Here is a 5914-nt window from a genome sequence, read left to right on the forward strand (position 1 = left end):
GCAGTAGGTGCTGTGCAAGCTCTTGCTCCCACAAGGAGCTCTCAGCTGTACAGCCACACTGCCGTCACGCAATGAACCGTGCCTCCCATGCTGTGTGGTATTAATGGAGACATCACCCTCTTTTGCTTTCTGGAGCATCTGATTTATAGAACACATACATCCAAAGCACTGCAGAGGCCCTGTGCAGCATAACAGTGTTTGTGGCGTAGTATATCTAATTCCCGTAACGTATGCAAAGCTCTCAAAATGCTAACTTTTTATTTCAGTCTGAGAAAGAGATATATATCCTCTCTGGACTGGAGACATCATTATCAGAGTTAATACTGTCAGAGAGAAATGTCTCAGGTGTGTTTCTGTCCTGTGCTATACTCCTGGGTATTCCTGCTGGGGGAGGATGATCCTTCAGCATCCCTGAGGCCCAGGTGGGCCCTGTTGCTTGTGTGAGCATCACTGAAAAATTAGCACCTCTGCAGAGTGTGCCAAGTGTGATGTCTTCTAGGTCACTTTGCAGCAGCTCACTATACATTGCTGCTCCTTCAAACACATCTTTAGAGAAGATCAGTGGCTGGCAACCAAGGGGAGTTAGGAAAGTGAAATACAGGGTTAGACAGCTCCACTGATGTCCAGGGCGTGGAATCGGGACTCAGTTACTCACCTGACATGATCTGTGAGCTGAATCCCACACTCAGAAATAGAGGCAGAGGCCAGGCTGACATCTGAGGCATTACCCAGTCCTTCTTCCTTGCCAAGGCAGAATCAGCTCCACCTGAGACATTCCTGGCTGATATATTTAAGAGTTTTTAATGTGTCTGTCGTGGTTTAACCCCATCCAGCAACTAAGCACCACGCAGCTGCTCACTCACTTCTCCCTGTGGTGGGATGGGGGAGAGAACTGGGAAAAAAAGGTAAAACTTGTGGGTTGAGATAAGAACAGTTTAATAGAAAAGAAAAGAAGAAACTAATAATGATAAAGATAACAATAATAAAATGACAATAATAATAGTAAAAAAAAAGGATTGGAATATACAAGTGATGCACAATGCAATTGCTCACCACCCACTGATCAACTCCCAGTTAGTACCCACTCCCCCCAGTTTATATACTAGGTGTGACGTCACATGGTATGGAATACCCCGTTGGCCAGTTTGGGTCAGCTGCCCTGGCTGTGTCCCCTCCCAACTTCTTGTCCCCTTCCAGCCTTCTCGCTGGCTGGGCATCAGAAGCTGAAAAATCCTTGACTTTAGACTAAACATTACTTAGCAACAACTGAAAACATCAGTGTGTTATCGACATTCTTCTCATACCAAACCCAAAACATAGCACTATACCAGCTACTAGGAAGACAATTAACTCTATTCCAGCCGAAACCAGGACAGTGTCCTAATGCCTCATTAAATGACTCTCCAATATGCCTGGACAAACTAAGTCTCTATAATAGGTATTTGCTATTTAGGACATATTACTGAATAACGATTCAATCCTTGCCAATATGATAGAGCCAAGAAGCCAGAACCTTGCACTTCCCAGGGAACAAGGCTAATACACCAAATAGGACCATCACCTGTGCTTTGTGTCCTGCTGAGAAGAGGACTGGAGGGGTTAGGTGGAAGTCAGATCTCACATTGGTTCCCTACATCCTTGGTAGAAGGGGTAGTGTTAGGTGTCCTGCATCTCCCTCTGGAGTTGCCTATAGAAGCCAAGGGGAGATGGAGAAGTGTCTAAATCAAACAATCTGTGTCTTAAATGGCCTTAAATGGCTTGCAACCTTCCCCACCCAGTGCTGGGGTCTAACTGCTCAGGGTGGCAGTGCCTTCACCATCTTCTGGGATACAGCAGAGTGGATCTCACCTGAAGGAAATGAAAGTGAAATTAAGTATTAGCAGAAAATTTGATGATATATCCATCTGAGCATTATGAACCTGGTCGAGCACACAATGCTGCACATATGTGCGCCTGCTCGTTTCTTTTTAATGCCTATGGCAATCACCTTTCTGCTTGGCGCACGTTTCCTTTATTTGCAAAAGTAAAAATACTGTTATTGCTGGCCATAAAATTATTCAGCCCTTTTATACAAAGCTGTAGTAGTTGAAGTGCTCCACTGATTTTCAAGGATGCAATCAAGGATTTGTGTGCAAACAGTGCGTAAATATATACTTTTGTTACCCAGATGTAGTTTGTCTGTCAAATCTGTGGCCACCATGAATTTGCTGGCTTTGCGGAAGTGGCCTCAGCAAAAGCTTTCCCAAGATTCCCCAGCAGTAACAAATTCCACATTCTGTCTTCTTCATCATCTCTTAAACTTCTTGACTGGAATTGTATAAAAAACAGGCACTAGTGAATTTTGCTGCAACGAAAAGAAATCTCAAAATCTGTAAAGAAATCCCCTATAATTTTCAAGAATGAATAATCCTTGCTTTTCAACTACTTCACCAAACTAAGACCAGACTCTGCCATCTGCCTAACAAGAGTTTCTATGTGTTGATTTAATAAACATGTTATGGTACAAAACCGAAAAGATTTAGGATAAATACTAGGATCTGTATATATTGATACTAGGATCAATATATTGAAAGAACACCCCGACTTCACATGTTTACAGTCTTCTTTGGTTTTCCTGGCACCAGTTTAGCTGTGGGGAAATATTTAAACTGGACCTCATGCTCCTGGCAAGGATGGAGCATTGTATATAGCATTGTACATGGCACAGCATAAAAATGTATCCTGTTAAGGGTCTGCGCTTGTATTCCCACTTGCATTAGTGGAATCATGACAATAAAGGGCTGAGGAACTGGACCTTGCTGGAATTTTTCTGTTACGGCATTTCACTTAGGACAAATCTTTTTTCTCTTCTGTGTTATTTATTAATAGGAAAACTCCTAATATTAACATGATGCAGCTATTTCTACATCATGGAGATAAGCAGCTGGAATATTTTTGCTTACTTCTGGCTGGGGGACAATGTTACTGCTCCATTTAAATTTGATGTTCAATTTGTATGACTGTAGAGGGATAAAAAAAAAAATCCGTTAAGAAATGATAAATGGTCAAGTCACAGAGATGAAATACAAACTTCTAAAACCAATTAATTCATTATCTTATCCTAACTCCCCAAATGACCATATTAATTGCAGCCTAATTCCTAATGACTGGGTCAAAGAGGTGATGTGTATCCTTGGAATTGCTGAGTGACAAAACTTTTTGTGTTTGGCTAGCTGTCCCTGAATATTCTTGCTCAGAAGGCAGAGCTCAGCAGTAAAAACAACATAGTGCTTTTGAGCTGCAGCAATAAGATTTTTTCTTGAGTTAGCTGATGACCTTACCTGTTCGCTCTGGCTCCTCTCAGCCCTCAAAGCACTAAAATGAGTTCAACTCTCCTGGCATTTGTATAATACTTCTCACTGAATAAATGTGCTGTCAAGCATGTTGTTCAGGTTTCCATGTCTCTTTACAAAGCCATTCCCTGCCTGTGAAAAGCAGGCTGCATTCACCCAGATGTGTATGTCATGCCTCGCAAAGGTCACTCCTTTCTGCCAGCACCACTTGTTTGACGCTGCGAACGCCCAGGCACCAAGGAGCTGCGGTGTGCTGGGTGACCTCCGGCACTGCAGCCCATCCCTCCCTCTCCTCCCCAGTTCAGAGGAACACATTTTGGGACCTTGGGCTTACTTGATGCCTCTGAAGAGTGAGGAAGAAAAGTCTGACACTGCTGGAAGAAACCCAGTGCGGAAAGGCTCCAATCATGATAACTGAAATTTGCAGCTAAGCAGGCAGAAGTAGGTCAGGCTTGATGCTATTTGCAGACTGCTCTTCCAGGGAGGGGCGTGAAGGCTAATCGGTGCCAGGGTTAAGGTTAATGTAGATAGCCATGGTGGGTGCCAGCTCGCCCGTTCCCAAGCAGAGGTATTTGACCTCTCCTGGAAATGCCTGCATGCTCTCAGAGCTTATTCTAACATAAAGTGCTACTAAGCCATTCTTTCCCTATGTATTTCATCCAGGTAGCTGGTGCAAAGCCTTAGTCCTTGCATTACTCCTTTCTGCCCCTCTACATCCAGGGGAGCCCCACATAGTCTGTATCCCTCTAGTAAGAAACTGGAGTCATGTTTTACACTTTACATGGGTGAATACTCAGCAGCCATGCAAAAGTCATGTTTGGGCTCAAGCCTGATTTGATTTAAGACTCAATTTATCTTCATAAAAGGAAGTTTACAGTCGTGCTTTTCTGTTTGGCATATAATCAGAAGAGAGGTGTTAAAACCTTTCAGGAAGAGCCATGTCCAAAGACACTAACCTTTGAAAATGGGGAACCTTAAAACATAGTGTGGACATTTACCCCCAGCATGCTTAAGTGTTCGACCTTTGAAGCTCATCTGTGTAGGCTTATATATAGCATCAAAGTGAATAATACATGTATTAACAAAGAACCATATTCAAACCGCTTTCCCGAGGAGTTCAGTGTGAGGACTGCGATGTATTTTAATTCAAGAGAGCAGTGAGTGTTTCAGATGGCTGCCCCATCGCGGCTGCCTGCACTTGTGGCAGGGAAGCAGTGACGCCGGTCCAAGCAGGCACCCTGCCTGGCAGTGTCAGGGCACTGCTTATTTTCTGAGCGTATTTTCTGGGATTGCAATGGCGATGCATCGTTGCTGTGCATCGGGACGTGCTGTGGATATAGCCATATCTTCCTGAGACACAGCTCACCCTGAACCAGAGATCACTCCTGTTTTCATGAGGAGGCTCCTGTTTGCCCTTAAAAAGACAGGCTTTTGATGAGCCTAGACTACATTTTGGGCTGAATGTATTCAAAATGGGTGAAGTGCAAATTCATGGGTGTTGATTCAGGTGTTACAAGGGGTTGGGGCTTTGCAAAGAAGTAGATACAAAATAAGAAAGCCGTTAACTCCCAAGTGCAGTTGGCAGATGGGCCATTACCCTTCACGAATTGCTGCAGTTCCAGTGTCGATACCAACTTTGTGCTCCACTTTGATTCGTTATGTCTTTCTCAGATGTCACTATGGTGTGTGCTTAAATAAGATCCCCATTCCAGAAAGTTCATTTATGTGGTATTTATATGGCAGAGACATCTGTCTCTTTCTTTTGTGAGCCTGTGTTCTCGTTTTGATTTAGTGTATTGGGTCCCTTTAGTGCCACGAAAACACTCTGCTCCTCTCTGGCTGATAAATTTTGATGATTGCTCTCATTCTGTTTTCTTATGTGAGGAGACATTTTAATACTGCCTTCTCATCCATCAAACCTCTTCTTCATCTCAGGGACTCAGGCAACTATCTGTTTGGGAAGTGATTTCTTGTAAGTGTCATTTTCTAAAGGTGAACTCCTCCTGGCCACTGCTTTTAATCATATTTTAATGGCAAAGGGCTTGCTGAGATATTATGTAATCAAAAAGATGTCTTCGCACATCCTCCCAAGGGTTTTGCCATAGTTGGACTCAGCTTGCTTTCCTCCTACCTTGCCTAGCAATCATGGAGAGGAAGGGAAGGGTGCTCTTCAAACTGTACATTTTTCAAGCTCGGAGTTGGCTACTCACCCAAAATGTAAAGCAGGAAACAATTCCTGGAATCTGTGAGTCTCATCTCGAGAATAGATGTGTATTTACATTCATAACCACCAAAAGGATTTAATTTCTTACAATGAGTCTGCGATTCGCAGTAAACAGTTATTTGTCCTCATGTCCAGGGAACAAAAGATTGCAATTGTTTTCTGTTGGCAGGGATCAAACATCTTGCTTTTGTCAGTAGGTCTTTGATATGCAGGAGCAGCCATGCAGATGGCAAAAGCAGCCTTACACCACTTCTCTGCACCATGGCCTACCTAGGTGAGCAATTAGCAGGCTCTGGTTTGACAGCCTCCAGAGACCGGTGACACCAAACATTGCTGTTCTTAATAAACAAGTGAAGAA

At 43.4% G+C, this 5914-nt stretch overlaps 1 long non-coding RNA gene across 1 annotated transcript; it reads right to left on the reverse strand.

Annotated features, from left to right (window-relative positions):
* Positions 1–567: 567 nt before the first annotated feature.
* Positions 568–3772, reverse strand: LOC115341881. Its single transcript, XR_003923556.1, has 3 exons — positions 3667–3772; positions 1562–1848; positions 568–892 (listed from the first exon to the last, which is right to left on the reverse strand). It is a non-coding gene; the product is annotated as an uncharacterized LOC115341881 (long non-coding RNA).
* Positions 3773–5914: the final 2142 nt, after the last annotated feature.

This window comes from Aquila chrysaetos, chromosome 5, assembly GCF_900496995.4.
Source record: "Aquila chrysaetos chrysaetos chromosome 5, bAquChr1.4, whole genome shotgun sequence".
In the NCBI taxonomy this organism is placed as follows: domain Eukaryota; kingdom Metazoa; phylum Chordata; class Aves; order Accipitriformes; family Accipitridae; genus Aquila; species Aquila chrysaetos.